The following is a 24458-nucleotide window of genomic DNA, read 5'->3' on the forward strand; positions in this document are numbered from 1 at the left end:
TGTTCTAAAGTTTGTCACCTGTGCGTAGTTGCTCCCATCTCGTGTTTATGTTGGTTTTTAAGGCACTAATACATTGTCCTTTCAACCCAAGCGACCTTCTAAGTTAGGCCTTTGTCTGTACTACTTAGAGAAACTGGGGCTCTCAGATTTAATTTTTAAGATCTAAAGGCTTAATAAGGTACACACAGATGTATCCGTCCTCTAGGAATAGTTCCTACCTGCTTCCATAAGAATTTGTGTGCCCTCCGTGAAGGTTATTCTGCTCAAATAATATATTGGTTCTTTTTTTCTTTTTAAATTTAACAATTAAAATACTGGGTGTTTTTATATCAAGAGAAGCACTGAATGTTCTGGTGTTTTCCAAACTCAGGTCTGTAGCACACAAGACTGACGATGGCAAAGGATGAGGGGACATTAGCCTCCCTCACCTCATCATTGCCCGAAGTAGGAACTCTGCGTGGAATTGTTCCATACCTGGCATTAGAGCTTTGTTTTAAAGAAAAACAGTTTTAGATATTATCCCAGTAAGACCGTCAGAATGAGTTTAGAACACAACAGAGTCGGAGTTTAAAGGACCAGCACCAGAGTTCGGTTGTTTTGTTTCATCTGGGATTTTATAATTTATTTATTTTTATTTTATGTACATTGGTTTTATGCCTACATATATTTCTGTGTGAGGGTGTCAGATCTTGGAGTTATAGACAGTTGTGAGCTGCATCTGGGTGCTGGGAATTGAACCCCAGTCCTCTGGATGAGCTGCCCTTAACCTCTAAACCATCTCTCCAGCCCAGGTGCTTGTTTTCCATGCATGATACCCTAGATTTAATCCCCATTGCTGTCAAAAAATTAAAGATAAGAGAATAGTATCATCAGAATGTTTTTATTTACTCTGGACTTCAGTGAGGAGAAGTGGCTTTTGCTGTAGCCCTCGGTGGTTGTCGGTCTGACCTCAGGCGCAGCAAGGTGAGGGGACATGTGCACTCTTCTGAGGAAACCCATGGGAAATTGATCAAAATGCCCAGAACTCACTGCAAACTGGAAACCAGGTGCCCGAAACGTGGCGACAGGGACACTGACTTTTGCCTGGAAACTAGAGAGCTGTGTGTTGAAGATCATAGGGAAAGCTGCTGTGATCTTTCTCATCTAGGGAATTCTGTGCTGGCCTCAGATGACTTTAAAATGGTATCTTTTGGTGATACATTGTATCGGAATGAATTGTTTTGTGTGATATTGCGAGTTGGATTCCAATTTCTCCAGGTAGCAAAGGGTGCTGTGTATTGGAAGAACCATCATCTGTCATCCAGATAACTTAGTTATTTGAAAGACACTCTCTACTATCTTTGTTTCTTTTCATGTCCTGAGGAGTTTGAGTTCATTAATACACATTTGTGTTTCCATACATAGTTTCTTTTCAAAACTGTCAGCACTCAGCACTTAGGAGTTCAATCATTTCCCTCCGAGAACCCCATCTGTCTCATGTATAAGAAACATGTCTGGTTTTAAATAGCTAACTATATCTTCCATAAGATTTTCTAGAAGTAGGCAACATATACTTGAGTAAAAGCTTCTTGGTACTACCATAAAACATGCCATTTCCTGTCGTCTACCCAATGCGATGGAGCACAGGAATAGATAATGCTGATTGCCTTCTGATTCTAAGTTAAGTGTTGAACTGCTAGTCAGAGTTCTCTGTAAGCCTACGTGTTACACACCGGTGAAATGATCGCTGCTGATAATGTCATATGTCAAAGACCAGTATTCTTAGATGGGTTGTATAATGACTTAGAAAGCCTTGTTGCCTTCCCCTGATCCTAGCTGTGGATGATCAGGTCAGTTCTGCTGTTCCCCGGGGACGGGCCTGGATGGATGGCAGCACCATCTCAGTAAGGCCCTCGTGCTGGGGCACAGGAAGTACACTTTCAGTGCAGTTGGATAGATGGCTCCACCTTCTCTCTTGGCTTCTCTGCTTGCTGTATCATCTTGAGATTGTGGTTTTGTTTTTGTTTTTGTTCTGTCTCTCTACACCTCGGTGTTCTCATTTATAGAATGGGTATATTGACAGTGAGTGACAGAATTCACACATGTAAAATGTATACTGCAGTATTTGGCACCTAGGAAGGGCAGATACCCCCACCCCTACCCCCTCTACATATAAAGTGCTTCAAGGAGGGCTGCTGGGTTTGCTTTTGGTTTATTCGGGGAGTCTTTGAGCCTTCTTTTGGACATTGCTACCAGCAGAGTAAAGCCCTGTCTCAGCACTGGACAGTACTGATGCTCTGCTAGTGTCTCATTTGACAGATGGCCTCGAGCGTTCACGTTCTCTCCATGGCAGCCTCACAATTGGAAACAGTTTTCTGTGTAAATTATGAGAGATGGTCATGTAAAAATAAAATATTAACTTGCTGACTTATTACAACCTCAAGCACTGATGCTGTCGAGGCAGTTGATGAAGGAGTTGTAAAATGAGAGCCTTTCCCACTCACCTAAATTTTGAGGGGAAACGGCTGGATTCTTCTTCAGTGAAGTAAATCATAAGCCTCTAAAAATGTCCTCCTCCTCTTGGGCGATTCATAGGACATGGCAGGGCAGGAAATGGGCAAACAGCCCATAGTGGCCTCCGCAGCCACCGGTCTGTTCCAGGTCTGGAGTTGGCTTCCAGGTGTCATAAAAACAAAGAACTCTCTCTCGTGGCTGTGCTTTCTAGGGTCCTCTGGCAACAGGTGCCATGTGGCTGCTCCCAAGCACAGGTTGGAATTTATATTCTCCTTTTATGAAATGATAGCTTTTCAACATAGATGTCAGCAAGGTCCAGGAAAAGTCCTCCCTCTGGCAGATGGGAAGAACCCGCTTCGGATCAAAGGCTAGCTCCTTTATGGAGACGTGTTCTGCAGGCCTGAAATCACATCTCTCCTGATCCCTATGCTTTACAGCACGGCCGTGACTATTCTGTGCTGCTCTGGGCTTCCATAATTGGCTCCCTAAGGACAGAGTGGTGTTTTATATGTGTGTTACAAGTTCCTCTTCCCAGTACCCCCTACTATATCAGTCTTGCAATAAATGATTGTCCAAAGAGGAGTTCAGTACTGTTGGATAGCCTCATTACCAACTTGCTGTTTTGTGAAAGCCATGAGCCTGTAGTCAAATTCAGAGAAACATGGTAAGCAAGAGTCCCACATCTCTCCCAGCTGTCCATTCCTGTTCGTAAGACCCTTTAATTGTCCTGCACCCATGCTGATCTAGGTATCAATCCTTCTGCATAGTTGACTATAAAGTTTTGTTTACTATCTGCTGACATTGACACAGATATTACAGTTTTCATTTCCTACATACCCAAATTTGTGGACAATTAAGTATGGATCGTAAATGGATGGGTTGTGATATTTATTTGGGGATTCTGCTCTATGAAAAATAAGTTAGTTTCTAGAAATTAGAGGAGTAAGCTCCTTGTACTTGAATTTGAAGTTACTAAAAATGTCAATTCAGCCACAAGCGCCAGTTGGCTATAATCTGGATCATCTTTTGGCAAGTTCTGCTGTTTAACTCGTCTCTCAATAAGAACCCAAAAGTCCAAGATGACTTCACAGGCAAGGACTGTCCTGTATCTTGATAGAGATGTTTATATCCTGATGGATGTTTAGGTCTCTGGCAAACCTGGTACTGCTGAGTAGCTAACTTACTACACTGTCTACAGTCATTAGAGGAAGAAATATATCCAAACATGGTGCCCTCAATGGGCCTGCATCCTGTGAACACCAAAGACCAAAATGATGGAGTCCGCCTTGAAGTACACATCATGCGTTGACTGTAGAGTTTGTTTAGGCAGTGTTTGCTCATTGGTCCTCTCCCTGCAGCACTGATATGCCTATCACCTTCTTCAAAAGTATAGGGAGGCAGTGAGCAACAGGTTATGTGCGGAGCGTTATCAATTGATTGGCAGAATACACTGTATTTTTATAACAGATAAGCTACTATTTCTTGGTTTTAGAAATATTCTTCAAAAGAAAAACTGTTAGGGCCAGTTATGAGTTGGATTAGCAAATTTCACAGTTCTATATGGATGCAAGATGCCCCCCCCCCCCCCCCCCGTGTGTGTGTTCTCCGTAGATGCATTTATCTTCTGTTGTAAATGGTATGAAGAATGAAGTCTATTTGAACTTACCTCGGGGACGCTTTTTTCTTTTGCCTCCCCATAAACCACCGTCTTTAGTTTTTTTTGATAGTGACTTAAGAAACTTAGACTCCAGATTTAAGACTGAGATGAATCCAGATGGCACAAAGTAGGCTACAAAGGGTAGTTGTGGTGAAGCACGCCCGAGTGCTGTGTGCAGCTTTGCTCTGGCGTGCTCATAGATGAGGTACCCTGCTTTGCTCTGGCGTGCTCATAGATGAGGTGCCCTGTGTACTACTTGGGTTATTTTCAATGAGTGTGGATTACTGTGCTGCACATTTGTGGGACTCTCAAGGAAGATGTCGTCTTTCAAGATAACGTCTTCTGGCTTTTTGTGGAAATTATAAGTAGACCTTCATTATGCCCATATTTATTTAAGTGGTAGTCAAATATCAAAGAGTGAAACGAGAGCCAGGGAGTCTTAAAAGTTAAAGATAAAACTAGGGAATTTGGAGCCCAACCATGTCCTATTGATATTACTTCATTTTTACATGGTGATCCTAGCTTTAGTAATAGCGCGCCCTTCCTGTATGGCAGAGAGCCCAGAACTCAACATACTCCAGTGCAATTATGTACTTTATTCCTCTGCAACTGAAACAACTGCACTGCTCTGCACCTGTCTCTGCAGCCCCCTTTTATGCAGCCTGGTTGATTTACACGGAATAGCCTTCTCTGACACATTGAAGCCTCATGCAGAAAACTTTCTCATTGAGCTGTAAACAAGTATCTTTTACGGTTTAGCTGAAAGCTTTGTGCGGTAAGTGCAATCCCAGCTTCTTTACTTTCCCTATTAGAAACTAGAAACTTGCTTATTTCTTCTGATGATCACTAAATCATCCAACCAGTTGTACTGATTGTAACTTACACTTTCCCGTGTCTGAGCTGTGTCATGAAGCACAAGATAAGGCTGATCTTCTCTTAGTGTGGCACGTGTGTTATGAGTGAGATCAAATTGCACAGCTTTTCTTTCTTATTATAGAAATAAGGTTAAAAATGAGGTTAAATGATAGAGCTCTTGTGACATTATTTGGCTTATCTTCAAGAATTCTGAGCACTCACACTTGATTCTGTAGAGATCCGTCTGAAGTTGCATGTCAACAATGGAAGCTTGACATTTTGTGTGCGCCATGGATGAGACTTGCGTGGGTGAGATGAGCCATAACTCACAGGAGAGAACAGTGTCTGTGAGTTAACTCGCAACAAGCATGCACATCCATTTTCTGGTGTCCTGTGAATGAGTGATCAGCTGGACCCCGGTGACATTCTCAGGTCTACCTGATCTGAGTTATACTTCAGAATAACTGAGTGTTGGTTCTGTTTGAGCTGAAAGCATCTTTTAGGTATGCTGACGCTAGAGTTTGGGGACAGTGCCCTTTACCCGTAGAGGTTTGTGTAGACAAACTCCATCCAGCTGTTCACACGGAGCAGGGTCACATAGATAACATGCAGAGATGTCGAAATATGCATCCTTGTAGGTGAACTAAAAAAAGATAAGCATGTGCACCCTCTTAGCTAAGCTTTGCTTCTGACTAATTAAAAATATTTATCACGAGCCTACCGGGAGCAAGCTCTTCATGGAGGAAACAGGGATGCTGGGAAGGAGGCCTGTAAGGTGGCCTGTTCCATATGTTCCTTTCAGAGGAATGTGCAGGCACAAATAGTAGTATATACTTTATTGGGGAGAAATTGGCACAGGAATTAACTGGACGATAGATCTGATCATTTCCACTTAGGTTCCTCTTGTGTCCAACATACCACCCCCCCCCCCCCCACACACACAGCATGCCAGTTATTTGTATATTTACTGTTTTACGTATTTTAACTTTAAATTTTCCAGCAGCACTTTTCATTTACATTCAAAAGTCATAGAATACTTTTCCATTTTTAACATTTAAAGCCAATCCTGAATTTTCCTGATTCAAATTATAGTTTCCTTTTCAGCTTGATCCCAGTGTACAAGTCCCTCTCAGAGTTAATTAATCCGTGGGATGGTTTTCCCCCTGCACGGGAACACTTTATGCCACTGAATGTGAAGAGATTGACCGCTGCAGCCGTGAACTGGATGGACGGCTGCCTCCTTCTGCGCTGAGTTCCATTCTGTGTAGCGGGTGTGTTGTCTCCCCCATCACTCCTGAGAAAATATCCCAGAAACACACTTTTCCTTCAGGGAGGGCCCCAAAGCTGCCTCGTAGCTGTGGCAGAGTGTGAGTTTCCTCTAGGTGCCTGTCAGCATGCTCCCGGCTCTGCTTTCTAGATTGCCATTTTTGCTGCTTTGCAGAGATGAGTCCATATGGCCTTACTTCATTTGTGTGTGTTTTATGGGTATATTGTTTTCCAGAGTGATTAGATCTGTTTGTACCTTAGCAAAGTAATTTAGGTTGTAATTATTTTGTTTCAGGCATTCCTAGGAAAAAAACATTTAAAACATAAAGGCTTTTCAAACAGTTTAAAAATAAATCTATCTTAACTTGTAGAATCTTTTAATTTATTCATCAAACTGTCAGGGCTTAGGAGTTACATAGAACAGAATGAGCTTGTAAACAAATTGAAATGACTCATTGAAACTTGAAGACAAATGCACATTACACAGTTTTTTCTAATGATCAGACTTCAGTAGTCATACTTCAGATGTATAATAGCATTTATAAGTAGGATAGTGTATTGGTGCTGAAATATTTCGGTTCTTGAAAGATAAGTTTTCCTTTAATAATATAGTGCAAGTCATTTCAATATTTAGACTATTAAGCTAGTAATTTTTAAATGTTTTATTAGAATATTAATTATTATAATAATGGGTTTCATTATATTATTTTCATATATATATATAAAATGTATTCCAATCATTCTACCCCCTGACATATTCCTATCCCCGTCCTGCTCCCAGTAACCAACTTAAGGCCTGGTCTCATTTGTTGAGTTTTCCATAAACAGCATGCCATCAGCAAAGTGTTCGCTGTAAGTGACCATCTACTGGAGCAGCGCTGTGCCTCATCTGCTGATCTCCCTAAAGCCATTCCTTCACGACCAGGGCTCCTGGCCTCTGCCTCTAGCCTTCTGGTGAGCAAGCCGCTCAGGAGGCACCCGCTCTCACTCTCACTGCTCGCTTGACACATCCGGACTGTCTTCTCTCTGGAATCCACTTTCCTTCATGAGTCTCTCGTGGTGACGAGTTTTCATCTTCTTAAATATACCATATATTGCCTTCTTTTAAAATAAAAATTAAGTCCTTCCCCCCCCCCCCCCACCCCACAAGGTCTGAATTAAATCAGTCTTGCCTTCATTTTTCATTCCGGACTGTGGCTACCTCGTGGCTCCTGCTTTAGAGTTGGAGCTGTTTCCCAGTGCCCTGTACCATTTTTGTTTATGTGCTTTTTAATAAGAAGAACACTGTTCTCTAAAAAATATATAGCATAAGCTCTTTAACTGCGGGATCTTGATTTCTGTCTCATATTTCAGTTTGTAAAGAATAACAGGGACGTGAATTCTTACTGTGGAAAAGTGTTTCCGCCGATCGCCGATCACCAATGTCTCCATTCTAAGCTGACTGACAGACTCCTTGAAGGCTGGGGGGAAGTATACGAGCAGTGATCTGTGGGGTACAGACTGGGCCACCAGGGCTTATAGCTGTGTGGTGTGACACTATTTATCATTTTGAATATTTCTTATGAAAACAAGTTCTTTATATTTGATAAACCTTTTAGTTTCCCCTTATAAAAGCCTCTGGACACTTGTTGGGTAAGGGGAGAACAAAGAAGGGTAAACTCCACAAATGCATTTCCTGTCAGAAGAGCACGAGGTGATTTCTACTGCAAGGCGACTGCTAGAACAGAATGGAAAACCAGGTTCAGCAGATCATCCGGGCCAGCTCTGCTGTGGCGAGAACAGAGCCTGCATCGCTGCTTCACTGGCCTCCTGCTTTCTAAACACTTGGCTGTTTCTTCTCTGCCTGCTGCCGCCAGTGCTATTATTAGAACTACGGTTACTACTGCCAGTGCCAAATGAAAAAAAAATAAAAGATAGTTTTAAATAACGTCAGTATAACATAAGAATAAATGGCCTCTGGAGTCACGGTCCAATCTAAGGATGTGTTGTATACAGGAGGATTGTAGCCCCTGCTTGCCCTGGAACTCGTTATGTAGACCAGGCTGACTTTGAACACACAGAGATCTGCCTGCCTCTGCCACCTGAGTGTTGGGATTAGAGGTGTGTGCCACCTCGTTCAACTTCCCTATTGAGTTGATATAGTGAAAAATCTGTGTTTTCAGAGCCATTGAATTACATTTTTCCGTGCATTGCCCATGTTTCTAAATTTGGTTGGTAATCACACAGTCCTAAGCTATCCAGTGTCCTTTTATATTTATCCTTAAATTAGCCAGGCTGTTTTCTGTTGCATGTTGCTAAAAACACCTAATTAGACAGATAACTGTTATTATACCACTATTTCAACACAAAGAAAGTGATGCTCAGGAAAGCTCAGTAACTCAGAGAAACCCACAACGTTAGTAGGGAACCTGTGATGGGTTTCCAGGAAGTCATGCTCCACAGATGCAGCGAAAGAATCAACAGAGTTTCACAGAGGATTTGGTGAGACAGAAGGATGGGTAGGGAGGGACATTGACTCATTGGCAATGATGTGTCTGAGGACATATTCCGGAAATGTGGGAACAGAAAGCATGTGATAGACAGGGAGGACGTCACAGAAAAGGAGTGAATGGAAACAGAGCTTCGTGAGAACTTGCACATGAAATAATGTAGTAACCATAGGGATACTGGTTAGTTCTGAGACTGTATCTACCCATCGTGCTGGTAACAGTGCAGGCAAAGAGCAGGGAAGTGAGGGCAATTCCATGGGTATGAGTCAACACACTAACATTGGAGAACACTCAGTGATCTGCAATCAAGGCCTTAAAAATGGTTATGTCTGTTATCTCATAGTTCATGGAAAGTATTGAATATTAGCATAAAGATGTTAGTTACAATGGCATTTATAATGCCTAAAAATTAATGATATGATTGTTTAGTACAGGTGGAATTGTATTAATTTCATTGTATTACATACATGTGCCTAGCAATACATTATAATGAATTTAAATGCTCTGGGAGAAAAATTCTCAAATTTTCCACACAATAGAAACAGAAGGAACACTGCCAAACTCTTTTTATGAGGCTACAATTACCCTGATACCCAAACCACAGAAAGACATTATTACTAAGAATGAGAATTACAAACCAATCTCACTCATGAACATCCATGCAAAAATGCTCATAAAATACTGGCAAACCAAGAACACATAAGAACACATCATCCACCATGACGAAGTCGGCTTCATCCCAGAGATGCAGGAATGATTCAACACATGAAAAAATGTCAGATGGATCAAAGGCCTCAACATAAAGCCAACCACACTGAACCTCATAGAAGAGAAAGTGGGAAGTACACTTGAATGGATTGGCACAGGAGACCACTTCCTAAATATAACCCCAGCAGCACAAACACTGAGAGAAACAATTAATAAATGGGACCTCCTGAAACCGAGACACTTCTATAAAGCAAAGGGGACACACAGTCAACAAGAAAAAATGGCAGCCTACAGAATGGGAAAAGATCTTAACTAACCCCTTATCAGAAACAGGGCTGATTCTAAAATATACAAAGAACTCAAGAAATTGATCATCAAAAGAACAAATAATCCAGTAAACAAAATGGAATGCAGACCTAAACAGAGAACTCTCAAGAGAGGAGTCAAAAATAGTTGAAAGACACTTAAGGAAATGCTCAACATCCTAGCCATCAGAGAAATGCAAATCAAAACAACTCTGAGATTCCATCTTACACCTGTAAGAATGGCCAAGATCAAAAACACTGATGACAACTCATGCTGGAGGGTAGGTGGGATAAAGGGAACACTCCTGCATTGCTGGTGGGAGTACAAACTGGTACAGCTCCTTTGGATATCAGTATGGTGATTTCTCAGAATATTAGGAAACAACCTTCCTCAAGACTCAGCAATACCACTTTTGGGTATATATTTAAAGGATAGCCAATCATACCACAAGGACATGTGCTCAGCTATGTTCATAGCAGCATTGATTGCCATAGCCAGAACCTAGAAACAACCTAAATGCACTTCGATTGAAGAATGGATAAGGAAAATGTGGTACATTTACACAAAGGAGTACTACACAGCAGAAAAAATAATGGCATCTTGAAATTTGCAGGCAAATGGATGGATCTAGAAAACATCATATTTAGTGAGGTAACCCAGAGCCAGAAAGACAATTATCACATGTACTCACTCATAAGTGTCTTCTAGACATAAAGCAAAAACAAAACATAAAAAAAACCCTACAGTTCACAATCCCAGAGAACCTAGACAACAATGAGGACCCTAAGTGAGACCTACATGGGAAGTGGAAATAGACAAGGTCTCCTGAGTGAATTGGGAGCATGGGGACCATGGGAGAGGGTAAGAGGGGAGGGGAGAAGAAGTGAAGGAGCGGAGAAAAATATATAGCTCAATTAATAAAAAGAAAATATAAATAAAACATTTAAATAATGATCAGTTTTACTACTGAAGTACATATTCATATTCATATGTATATAGCTTCTACATGAACGTATAATAAAGCACAAGAACACACATAAGATGCTTTCTCCCTGTGCTTTCTACACTTACTACAAAAAGCATTTTGCCTTTAATAAATTCTAAAGGTACAAATTAAGATGACTAATAAGGAATAAAATACATCATTAAAATTACAATTGCAAGATGCCATAGGCTCAGGTTGACAAAGAAAGATGAATTTGTAAGATCACAAGCCGTGGAATCTTGTTGGATGAATTGTGGTTATGACGGTTGATTGTCTTACCTATAAAGCAGAGCATGTGTAGCTGTGATGGCAGGCAAGCACGGTGTGTACATAAACCAGGTGGTGTTCATGCTTATAATCCCAGCACCCTTGGGAATAGATGCAGAAGGATCAGAAGTTTAGGTCACCCTTGCCTATATATGGTGTTTGGTGTCGACCTGGCTACACCAGACCCTGTCTTTAAACGGAGCATGGCCAGCGTGTATTAAGGTAGTAGAAATAACATGTTCATGCTGTAGTCCTGGGCAGTTTAAGAAAGGTCTGGATCCAGATTGAGAGAGACTCTGACAAGGCCTGCTGACCTGGCCAACAGGAAGGGTTTCAGACATGGACGTGCAGAGGTTCAGTCACATGCTAGGTGGACCAAGTGTCCTCAAGGTGGCTCAAGACCTGTGGGGTATGAACTGTAAACTAGTTCTTCAGATTCAACTCTTTCAAAATTTTTATAGGAAATATTCAGTTCCATTAACAACACCCTCGGATTTATCCTCTCCTCGTCTTGGAGGGAGGCACACAGGTATCGTTATGGAAGGAAGGTACACAGTACAGTGTATAAAACCTCACTTTTGATAATGCTTTACTTCAAGCTATAAATTCTACCGTATTTTACAGATTGGCATAGTGGCTGAACTTTAGTATTTATTGAGTGCTTGTGTGGAAAGTAGGTTGAAACAAAATCCAAACATGAACATTAAAAATACTAATTACATTATTTGCCACCTAGAAGAGACAAGGAAGCAAGGAAGATTTTTTTACCCCTAGAAAATAAGGACAAAGGGAGATAACCAACGTTAAGAAAACAAATTACTTCAACACATCTCTTCTGATCCCTTATTCTTAATACTTTATTTTCCCTTGTTATTGAAGACACCAATTTATATGAGGTTAGCATCAAAAGAGACTTATTCAAATAAGAATCTTTTGCTGTGTCTCTGGTTGCTCTTGCCTGTAATTCTGATACTAGGGGAACTGAAACAGAAAGACTGCCACAAATTTGAGTTCTTTGTAGGTTACAGAGACCCTGTCTCAAAAAGGCCAAAATGAAGTTCATGGATCCCTTCTAAGTAAAATGGCAGTCTCCTGAGCTTGGCTAGGACCACACTACACCGGCTCCAGCTTGTACAGGCCTTGGCCCATTCTACACAGCAACCTGTTCATACTCTATAATATATTTTGAAACGATGTCACAACTTTCTTTTGGAGGGAAGAGGTATTGGTACTGACAGAATTATATTTTCCAGCTTCTAGCCATAATTCATTGAAAATATGGCATGAGTCACATCTACGCCTGAAGAAATACTAGTGCTTTTACAAAGCAGGCGAGAGTTTGTCAGGGTTGTGATCACGCATGCCCTTAATCTGTTCTTGCCTTCTGTAACCTGGATGTACTCCAGGCCAAGTGAGATCACTCAGGCTGGTTTATTAGTACTGGCAGAGCTCATATTGGTAGATTCAAAATCTTCCCTTTTGATATATTTCTACCCAGAAGAAGGCAAATGTCGTAATTAGGATTATCTTATTTTATTGCTAGCATTATGCAAAATATATGGAGCTACTTTTCATGCAGCTCTATCTGCAAAAGGTCTAGATATGGATTCTTTTAAGCCAGGAAGAGTTGAAGTGCACAATAACGGAATATGTTGGGCATAAACACTGCAAGATGCAAAGTCTTGTTTACTGTTCTGTTACTGTCAGCTAGTGCCCTGCGTGCCTAAATGAGCTTCCTATAAAGCTTCTCAGCATCCTGAGAAAGCTTTGTCTGCCGCCACACTTAGTTTTGATGCACCTTCCAGCTTAGAATTGGCATGTTGGAAAGGCAAGCACCCTTGACAGCCTAGAATAATTAATGTCAGGTGACTACCTAAGACTCATTCAGAGAGAGGCTACCAAGACCTGAGCCAAGAAAACAGCTTCTGCTTGAGCTGAAAATTCTCGTAGGTGTTTTTGGGGAGCCACAATTTCCCATTGCCCACCACCCCAGAGGCTTGAGGAAGCCATGAGCACCTCTGTACCATAGTACAGCTTTCACTATTATTTACAGTGATCGTTGGGTAGTCCTGGCTGATGAGTGAAGTCGCATCATGTTTCACTGTCCTTTCCTAGAGAATTTAGGAGCAAATTTAAGGGCATCTTGATAAAGTGGAGAGAATGCAGACGTTGGTTTCAAATAGACCTAAAGCCTAATGTAGACTCCTGCAGGCCTCTTCCTGCTAGTGTGTAAGCCCCCCTGCCTCTCTTAGCCTGAATCCTTTCTGTGAAACCAGCAGTAGCGTTACCCAGTTTGTGGGCTCCTCACTCACAGCCCATTCTTGAAATGCTAAGCAAGTGCTGCTGCCTATTTGCTAGGGCGTCGGGTCACCGTTCAGGACAGGGCTGTCGCACTGAAGTTTTGTGATAAAGCTGGAGCTCAGGTCTCTGAAACCTCTAGAACCAAATGAAGCCACCTCCGCCCCGGCGTGGAGTGTTTACTCTGCTGATGGTTATTTCCTACTAGACATTACATTTGTCCATCTGTGAATGATCTTCCCTCCCAGTCTCCCAATTTTGTCTCCGAGTTAAGATGGTCTCTGCTTCCTTTGTCCAGTCTAGAACCCCTCACCTGAAATGCATCTAGCATTCTGCAGGTTCTTTTGAGAAGCCATTAATTGTTTAATGACTGTGAGCCATGCCAGGCATGGGGCAGGTTCGGATCACAGGTTGGGCGGCTTGGATGGCCCATTAACTAAACCCACTCAAATAGTTAATAATCTACCTCGAGCTGTAAACATCTTGCACACTTTGCTAAAAACAGTGTGTTCACTTACTTACGTAAGTTGACAAAGAGGAATGATTTCTTGAGATTTGAACATTTTCAATTTTAATATAAGCCCAGAAGTGCTCACAACATGTGTCCAGAAAGCTCCTAATTGTGTGGCATCTCTTAAATGCCAGTGGAAAAAGCAAAAATCTTTATAGCTAGTGGTAGGAGTAGACTTATAATCCCAGCACTTGCAAGGCTATAGCAAGAGGGTCACAAGTTCTAGGCCATCCTAAGGTACAAGGCAAGGCCTTGTCTTAGAAGAAGGAAAGACATTAGAAATAAAATCAATACCAAACTGATCATCACAGTAATCTCTGGCCTATTTTTTCTGAGTGTTGACAGTATAGCTTTTCACCTTTTTTTTTTTTTTTTTTTTTTTTTTTTGTTTCTTGAGACAGGGTTTCTTTGTAGTTTTGGAGCCTGTCCTGGAATTAGCTCTTGTAGATCAGGCTGGCCCTGAACTCCCAGAGATCCTTCTGTCTCTGCCTCTTGAGTGCTGGGATTAAGGGTGTGTGTCACCACTGCTCGACTTTACAATTTTTTTTTTTTAATTTGGTTTTTGAGTCTTACTAAGTTGCATCCTCGCCACACAAATCACAAACCCAGCATGTCCTAACTAGGGTTGTTATTGCTGTATGGAAGCACCATGCCCTGAGCAAGTGGGGAAGGAAGTTTGGCTCTTCCAAATCACTACAGGAACTCAAGCAGGGCAGGAAACTGGAGGAAGGAGCTGATAGCAGGTTCATGGAGGGGAACTGCTTACAGGCTGGCTGGCTTGCTCAGCCTGCTTTCTTACCAAACCCAGCACTACCAACCCAGGAATGGCACCACCCACATGGGCTAGGCCCTTCCCCACCAATCACTAATTAAGAAAATTCCCAGTAGGCTTGCTCACAACCTGATCATATGAAGGCATTTTCTTAATCGAGATTCCCTCCTCTGAGATGACTTGAGCCTGTGTCATGTTGACAAAACTAACTGTCCTGCACACAACACAGGCATTTCTTCCTGAAATAGGATCTGCGTCATAAAATATACTCAGCTGGTGTTTGTTGATTCCTAAATTTCCAGTTCTGATTAGACCCCAGTCATGGCCAAGTGCTCAGTTCCAGGACGGCTACATGAGCCCCAAACCTGTCTCCTTCAGCCCCACAAGTAGCCTGTAGTAGACAACCTCAGAGCAAAAACGTGGTGCAGGAAGGCCTGTCAAGTCTGCTGTATCGGCCAAAGTTTCACTTAGGTGGTTCTGAGTTTGGAATAGGAGTGAGCCAGCCAGGCGCTAACAGTGCTTCCTGTCAGAAAACTGTCAGGGTTTGCATCCATTAACAGAGAGACATGCTGGTATGGAAATATATTCATCAGTCATGAAAACAGTCCCGGGAGCAGCGAGTTTGGAGGGCTGTGCTGTCATTGCCATCCTGGAGGGCCAGGCCGCTTCTAGTTCCCTGCAGTTCACCTGGTGGGCAACACACATCATTCTCTGGAAGAGCATGGCTAGAAGAGGCTTCTTTTTCACATGAGTGGAACGTGGTCCTGGCTGCTTCTAAACTGGGAATTGCGACTCCAGTGAGCAGCAGTGGGCCCCGCAGAAATAGCCAACGCCAGCCAGTAGTAGCTTTGGCCACAGAAAGTTGAGAAAGCCTTGATACCTGATCCTGCTGGGGCTGCCATCTCTACTCTACCTTCTGATTCAGACTGGGCTGGTGTTGCGTTACCGGACCATAAAGAACCAAAATCAGAAGTATTACTCTCGTTCTTATTTTCTTGGAACATTTTTGCTTATTTCATAATATATAGTAAGAAAGTACTGCAGAGGATACAACGTAATCTGTTCCCCGTGTTTCCAATACATTTCTAAAGTATTTTTTATATACAAGTTTATCTTTAAGATCTAAAATACTGATTTCCTGCATCTTATAAATACTGATTAAATGTCATAAACTAAGTCTTTGTATGTTCTCACCACCTTGTAAAATAGTAGTGGAAATTATTAAATATACCAAGTCATTCATGTTGCGGTGAGATCCTAAATGTTTTGTTTCTTTTTCTTCTTCCTGTGTTTGGGGAAATTATTATTCTAATCCGAGGTTTTCAATTTCAATTTATTTTTGTTACAGCTATTAGTTTTCACTCTAAACGACTCAGAATCTCAAGTTGCATTTGTAAGCCTGCTGAGCACAATTTTCCCCATTGCCTGAAAAGTATCTCCTCTGCAGTTTGTAACTGGAAGTGAGCAAATTTCAAAGTAAAATTAAAACTGAAACTTTCCTCTTCCGGGTAGACAAAAGGTTTCTGAACCTGAAACATTTTGATCTTTACGCCAAAAACTCACCTATCTTCTCGAGCATTTTCTTAGTACCCCGCAGAGCACCTGGTACAAAGAGTTTGAAATACTTGTTGACTAAATCCTATTTAAGTTTTTGAATTTAAAAATCGCCTGGTTTTACTCTGTATGAGCAAAACTATAACTAACTTGAAGAATTGATCCGGTTAGCTCCCTCCAAATAGTCCAGCAGTCGCACGTCACACTTAGGCATCCACTGTAGTCATCGTGTGTACACACGCGTACAGCACTGTTGGTAGCTCCAGCTCTTTGAAGCATATTAAAGCAGACGGAGTGACACAGATGCCGCCTGCGCGCTTCAGAGCCTCACTTTACCTTATTAGCACAGCTGAAAATGCCTGTGGTTTGCAGGATTGTGTGTGTGTGTGTGTGTGTGTGTGTGTGTTAGTGCATACAAGTTCATTTGCCATGTAGAGGTCATACTATGACTTACTTGGGAGTCTGCTGTTTTCTTCTGCCATATAGGTTGGGGGATCCACCTCAGGTTGTCAGGTCCAGCAGCAAGCAAAGCAAGCACCTTGCTTTGCCTGAGCAGACTCAAGGCAGCCATGTTTTTAAAGCATTATTTTTAACAGTCTCGAGAAGTTAACGGGTCAATGCTAACAGGCATTACTGCCCTAATGTTGAAGTTGTATATTGGTAATTCCTCATCATCCTGCAACTTAGGTATTATGGCTGTTGCACTTGTGAATATGGGAGAACTGAGATTTAAATGGGTTAAGTAGCTGTCGGGGACTACGGGACTCATAAACAATTAGGATCTGGTACTGTCCTCCAACTCACCAGTCATAGAGTTGTCTTCTTGGCTGTGGTCCCTGCTTCATCAGAGCAGACCACTCCTGGCTATATAGAGTCTGTAAGCCAGTCCAACAAGGCAGGTAAGAGTATTTATTTACCTGGTCTACAGAGCAAAGTCCAGTGCAGCCAAGACTATGGGTGGGGGGCAGAGCAAGAAAAAGGAAGATTAAATAGTAGGGGGCATGTGGAGACTCTTGAGAAGTAAAGCACTTAGAAATCAAGAAATAATTTTGTAAAAATTGTTACCCAAAGCATTACTACGTTATTATAACCCGCAAAAATGAGAATATGGTTATTTTCATTTGACGTATAATAAATAAGGATCAGAGTAATTTAGACCTCAACCTTTCAAATTAGATATCTCTGTTACTTTCACTTAAGTATCTCCTTTTCACCCCTGCAAGCTACCTTCAAATGTCATGATACATTTCTTCGTCCTGCTGTTAGGCAAGCAACAAGAAGAAATGATGAGAATAATCTCTTTGGGCACTGTGTGGTGAAGGTGTACGAATCCAACACACTGTTAGAAGCCAGATTTTGTCGCCAAGGAGGCACACACAGAACGTTCCCTGCCTCTGCTTCAACTCTTCTGACACCCACAGAACTGTCTGTGGATTTGCGTTCATCGCCTGCAGAAACTTTAGGGGGTCAAAAGCTGCATGTATCCAGCCCTCTTGACCTGTGGGTGAAAATGGGGGGCCACAGCAGTGAGGTCACCTCTACGGGAACTGGAATTGAGTAAATGAAACTCCAGTGTCCCACCAGGAGCCTTTACTCTCAAAGGCCACTCAGGCATGGGACTGGGATCTGGTTCTGTCCTTTACTCATGAGTGCACGGTACCACTGAGCACCCAGAGTCATCCCTCACCTTAAGCCCAGAGTGTGAAAGTGGGCAGGTCTGACCCATGTCTTCCACGTTAACTTTGGAGGTACCAATGTTACAGGAAAGAGGGCCTGCTTTTGGTCCCGGCTGCCCCGCTAGCTTACTCCCGAAATAATCACACAGAAACTGTATTATTACTGTATTAACCGTATTAAATTACTGCCTGGCCCTTTATTTTTAGTCTCACATATTAGTTTAATCCATCTCCATTAATGTGTATTGCCACTTGACTGTGGCTTACTGGCATGAGTCTAACCAGTGTCCATCTTGGGCAGGAGAACCATGGCGTCTTGGCTCTAACTGCTGCTTTCTTCCTCCCAGAATACAGTTCTGTCTTCTCCACTTATCTAAGTTTCTGCCCTATCAGGCCAAGCAGTTTCTTTGTTGATTAACCAATGAAAGAAACACAAATACAGAAGGACCTCCTACACCATACCAACACTAGCCAGTTGAGCATTACTTCAGTCAACTTTAAAGCTTGAGAAATTGCAATCACCACCCGCCTACCCCCGACTCACTTTACCCCCTGTTGGGAATGCATCTTTCTTGCCAAACAGCTAGGTCTCCCTGTTCCCTAAGTCCCAAGAGCTGTTTTCTCTGTGTCTTCATGCTCCTCATACAGTTCCATCAACAGAGCTGTCTTCTGTTGCTGTATCTGAGAGTGGAGAAAGAGAAGAGCTTTTTAATTTTAATATGTGAATATTTAATTTTAATATGTTGTGTTATGTTATGTTATGAACTGCTGGAAGGCATGCACCTTTGCCAAGTATTCCCGAGTTCTAATAAAATCTCCCTAGCCTAATGCTGTTTTGTATAACAGAGTGTACAATTATGGGGTCTAAGCAAGTGCAGAAGCTCAGATTTTCCTCATCATTCCTGCGTTTGGTTCATAATCTGTGTACTTATTTAAACTCACATTTTCTAGTCATATAATAATTATAATCATTCACATAAATACATATATATGCAAATATACCCCCTAGGACTGTGTTGTACTCAAGCCTGATGCCATACTTCTTCCTAGTTATGAGCTCATGATGAGATTCCACAAGTGCATTGCATAATTTAATTAGTTTAATGTTTATGAAAAGTCTATGAAGGCAAAATCCCTACATAAATGCCAAAAATTATGATTTCTTTCTTCATTTAATTCCCACAGCTCATTTTTTACTCTATGTGTTCAATTTATCATAATCAGTCAAAGAAACTTTATATGCAGTATTTTTGACAGGGCTGCAAAATTTGAATCATATTTTTAGCAGAGGTAGATACTGACATTGGCTTGATTTTGCTGATTTGAATCTAGAAAAAAATTAAATTCAGTTTAAATTGCGTTTCTTCAGTAGTTTATATCTGGAAGTAGATGTCAGCATTTGGATACCAACTATCAAACTCTGTGTAGTAGACTGTCAGATTATTCTAAATTGTGTGCCAAATTGTGCCACTCTTCTGTGTTTTGAGTTGAATTTTAAGTAGAGGGTTCAATATAATGTACTTTTCCTTTTTTAAATATTTTACTGTGTGAGACAGAGAGTAGCTGCAGTACCCATTGAAGATGACCTTTAACTAGGTGTCAGTGACCCTCCTGTCTCAGTTTCTTGAGTAGCTACCACCATACCTGACTTATAATATATTTGAATGGCATAAATAAGAATAAGATAAATGCCAAATAGTAATAATTTTTAGATTCCCCAGCCATATGAGCCGCTTTCTCCATTTATTTTGTCACGCTCTTCTTTGGATCAGATATACCATATCTTCAGATTGTGCAGCATTCTTTTTGCAAGATGTGAACACTGTCTTGTGTAACTCCTTTGGGATGTGTGTAAGAGAGCATGCTTACATGATGATGTCTCCATAGCAAAGGGGTAGGCTCTACCAATCAACCCCAAACTGCATGCTTTGTGTGATCTTTCTTCACAAAGTCGTCACAGGCAATTTGATTGGCAGTCCTTCTCAGTCTGGGTCGGGGAAAGTATCAGTTTAGGGCAGGAGCCAAGAAATGACATAGCATCACCACAGTAGGCAGCCCAAGTGAGGTGTTAGATTCGTGAGCTAAAAATTACCTTTGAAGCGGTGCAGTGCAGGAGAGGAGAGGTGGTAAATATAGCAGAGTGAGCTGGGCAGCACCCAGGAGGGTGCAGGTTATCGGTGAAACCAGGGATGTGCTTTAGACCCACAGAGACAGAGAAAGATTTCACCTGCAGTTTCACAGAATGGCTGAGGATTGGTGCTCGGGAGGAAAAATGTCTGGCATAAACTAGACTGACAAAGCCTCAAGCAAGCATGAGCCAGGTAGCTTGATTCTTTAATTGTCCCTGTATTGCCCAACACTGATTTTAGAAGATACATTTGGTTCACAGTAGACAGTGGCCCTCACTCACAAGGTCCACAGCGCTTATATGATATTCAATAAATGGCCTTTGAAGTTACCTTTCTGGTTTGACCTTTGAGCTCATTCTTAAATGATAAGTATTAAGTAAGAATTGTAACAAAATATAATGTGTTTCAGTAATGTTGCCAAAGAACTACTTTTAAAATGAGACTGATTTTTTTTGGGGGGGGGCAGTATTTGGACAAGGAGAACCAGCCTAACAAAGGAAAGGAGAAACTGAACTCTATCTTAACATGCAAAGTAACTGTAACTTGACATATTTTTTTTAAAAGAAGAATTATTGTTATTTATGTGAATATATGTGCAGGTACCCAGGGAGGCCAGGAAAGGATGTTGGGTCTCCTGGAGCAGGAGTTAGGTAGTTGTGAACTGCCTGGTGTGGGAGCGGGGAGCCAAACTCTGGTCCTCTAGAAGAGAAAGCAACAAGTGCTCTTAAGCCCAGAGCCGTTTCTCTAACTCTGTAACATTACTTTAAATCAAAATCAGTGAGACCTAACAAGACAAAACTTCTCACATTCAATACTCCTTTTAAAAAGGGGTTGATGACTTATGACCAAGTTTGAGTCTTCAAGGTCAAGTGTGGCGCTCACACGAATAGACAGTTGGATTAACAGTTGAAAAAAAAAAGCAGTGTAAACTCACCATATCAATAGGAGAAAATATATGTGATTACTTCAGGAGATGAAGAAACTTGTGTTTTATAAATTCAAGATCCATTGATCCTCATGTATTAGCAAATTAGGATGAAGTCTGTTAGGAGAAGCCTACAACAAACATTGTACTTAATGCTGAAGGGATCCTTTTTGATATCGTAGCCAGTGCAATAAGGTAGGAAAACAAAATAGAAGGCACATAGATTTTTTTTTTTAAGGAAAATGAAACTAATGTCTTGATTAGTTTTGTTTTGTTTGTTTGGATTTTTTTTTTTTTTTGAGACAGGGTTTCTCTGTGGTTTTGAAGCCTGTCCTGGAACTAGCTCTTGTAGACCAGGCTGGTCTCGAACTCACAGAGATCCGCCTGCCTCTGCCTCCCAAGTGCTGGGATTAAAGGCGTGCGCCACCACCGCCCGGCTGGATTTTTTTTTATAGAGAGGCATACACACTCACAAAGATATTTAGAAATTTATTGTAATAAAGTTTCATTTATTTACACTACAAACAGTTTGTTAACTTACAGAACAGAACCACTAGACTATGCAAACTTTAAGTTCATACACAATGATATTAAAATGTACAACCTCGTGACAGTAACATATTACTTCATAATGGTATCACTGTTGCAAAAGATACTGTTTAACCTGGCAGAAGGTAGTAGGCAGACAAGCACTCCTGCTGAAGCATGTATATAAGGAAATAAGTCTATTCTGTCAATGACAACTTTTAGTATATTAATATAGAAAAATGTTACTGCAAATACAGTGGACAGTTTGAGTATGCAATCACACTGTTACAGTTAGAGCAGTACCAGAAGGAGGAAATGGTATGTCTTAATGGAAAGAAAGCATGGAGAATTCGTGGTACATATTCTTTGATTGACATACATTAAAGTGTGTAGTTCTACAAGCTTTGATATACACGAACCCAGCCATGTGACCACTTGGCTGTCAGATACAGATATGACTGTCTTGAGCTGAGAATGTAACTCGTTGATAGAACACTTGAGTGGTGGGTACAGTACTGGGTTCTATTGCCAACAATGTTCCTCCACTCCCCAAAAGATATAGAAATTTCTAGCATCTGAGAGGAGGTTCTGCACAGAAATTTTTTAGTATTGACTGTGAGTCTTTAGGCAAACATAGTATGCACTAGGACTTGCCCTCCAAGGCAAGCAGGTGGAATAGCCTCTGGCCCTGATGGACCGCAGTAAACACAGGGCGGCCATTCGGAGTCTTGTGTTTATAGGACCCTTTCCAACCTGGCAGTCTCTTGCAGTTAATCCTCTCTTTAAACCCAGCAGAGAAGCTGCTGTAAACATGTGCCATAAGAAACTATTCAAAGCCAACTTCGTCACTTAGGCATCTGCTAGCTGGCTGAGTTCATGCAAGACTGGACACTTTTAAGTATTTGATGCTTGTTTGGTGGTTCAGACTTGCAAAATGAGCCCTTCTGGGAAAAGCATGAACTCGAAGGAAATAGAGTGTTTCCCAGGGCCATCTCCGACAGCCTACACCTGGTCTTTTTTACCTGTCTGCTAAACAAGCCAGACTAGGTGGCCTTGCTATATTCAAACGAGGAAGTGTGAATTATCATTCTTAGGCTATGATTTTGCAAATAGTTACTTTGTTTTCATTTTCACTATTAAGTACGAGTTTAGCATACTGGTTTATGCAATGCAGTGCTGTTTTGCTCTCTTGGAGAAAATAGAAAAGAACTTGCCTTATTAGGGTTGTGGTTCCTGGGTCAGCTGAGCAAAAACTATTCAAGGCACATCCCTTCTCAGGGAAGCTGAACTTACTTCCAGGATCTTAGCTGCCCCTACTCTACTGAAACCATCTCTGCCAGTGCTCTCCTTGAGAAACTGGGTCACCCTGCTCTTCCTTACCCCAAGGAAGAAAGGTAAGAATAGCTTTATAAGACTTAATGTAACTTCCTATGTATTTACTTGTTGCAGAAGTCGATTGAAATATCGGCACTTACTTGCATTTGCTAACTCACTAGCGCTTACTGTCCTTCATGTACTATCGGCCTCATTTCAAAATCATGTGTGTAGTTATAATTATTTGCAAATGGAAAACTCAGGAGTGAATGTGTCACATTAACACGAGAACAAAGTAATTTTGCAGCATTTTATTGCAATATTAAATATCAAATGGTTACTTTGAGAAAGCTGTGTCAATATTTGTTTATAGGCATGATAAACTGTTAGTAATTATTATACTATACCTCTGCAGTATGGTTTTGGTAGGGTAAATAAGGATCTTATTCAACTATATAGGTATCTCAATGCCTGGGCCAGTAAATATTATCAGAGATATCTTTTTGGTTGTAATTAACTTAAGGACCTTGATATAGGGAGATTATTTTGGATTGGCCCAGTGAGTACTAAATGCCACCACAAGTATCCATATAATGGCCTAGATTAGGGGCATCTGTCACACAGTGGGAGAAGGCAATTGTAAAGATGGAGATGGAGATTGGGGTGATATGGTCAGAAGCTACAAGAGATTAGTACCCCGAGAACCTGTCAGGGATGAAGAAATGTTTTCCCCTGAAGTCTCTGTGTAAATGTAAGCAGAGCTGAAATTTTGGTTCTGGCCCAATGGGACTAATTTCTAGTCGTCGGGCCTAGGAGATGTCATGTTCCTGTAACAGACGTCTAAAGAGGTGTAATTCACTTTGGAACTGGATAATGGGTATAGGCACAAAGAAGTTTAAGAGCCATGCTAACAAAAGCTGAGATTGCTTTAAATTAGTACTTATGAAGATGTGGAGATTAAAAATAGTTCTGTTAAGGCTCACTTTTGAGAATATGTAACTGAAAACTGAAGCAATAAAAGCCCATCTTTTTGTATGTCATAGTATCAAATTAGCCGAAATGTTTTCCACAGTTCTATGGAAAGCATATAATAGATGGACCAGTATTTACTGAATTCCAAGCAAAGTGTGGCCTGGCTTCTTCATGGTTCTCTTAAGTAACAACAAAACAAAACAAAAACATTTATGGGAAAAATTAAAGCAAAATACACTATAAGTTGATTTGGGGAATCCTCAGCCTATCAGTTTGCAAATGGCACTAAAATTTTATCCCATGTGGGGAAAGCATGCTTCAGGGAGAAAGCCTGATTTCTTTAGGACGGCCGGAGGCAAACTGCAAACAAATTCTTCAGCCGTCTCAGCAGCAACCAGAGGTCACGCGATCCAGGAAAGCTCTGGGAAGGACTGGCTCCTTCAACAGCAGCAATTGCTGGCACCGCACAGGGTTGTCGAGAATGGTTTATCGTCACAGACACTCCCACCATGAACGGAGAAGAGCAGAGAAGATGAAGTGTATGATGCCATGGCGCATCCACAGTCCACCAGCAGAGGATGAGCTCACGAAAGAGTACCCTGTGAGAGTGTGAGGATGGAAATGGTGACTCTAGGGTAAAACCCGGAGGTCAGAGTTCTGTACCTGGGATGAGTGAGACCTTTCCTTTTTCTGTGGTCTACCTGCAGAATGAGAGCCCCATAACTGCTGCCCCGTGCCTGTCCCAGCATTATC

General features: G+C 41.5%; 1 protein-coding gene across 15 annotated transcripts in view; it reads left to right on the top strand.

The window, feature by feature from the left end:
* The window catches only part of Pkp4 (plakophilin 4), a 213896-nt gene that overhangs the window by 66178 nt on the left and 123260 nt on the right, over positions 1-24458 (top strand). The gene's annotated exons all lie outside the window — the stretch shown is intronic.

The sequence above is a fragment of the Microtus oregoni genome, unplaced genomic scaffold (assembly GCF_018167655.1).
Source record: "Microtus oregoni isolate MIOR12 unplaced genomic scaffold, Mior012 000037F_ref0000500, whole genome shotgun sequence".
Lineage (NCBI taxonomy): Eukaryota > Metazoa > Chordata > Mammalia > Rodentia > Cricetidae > Microtus > Microtus oregoni.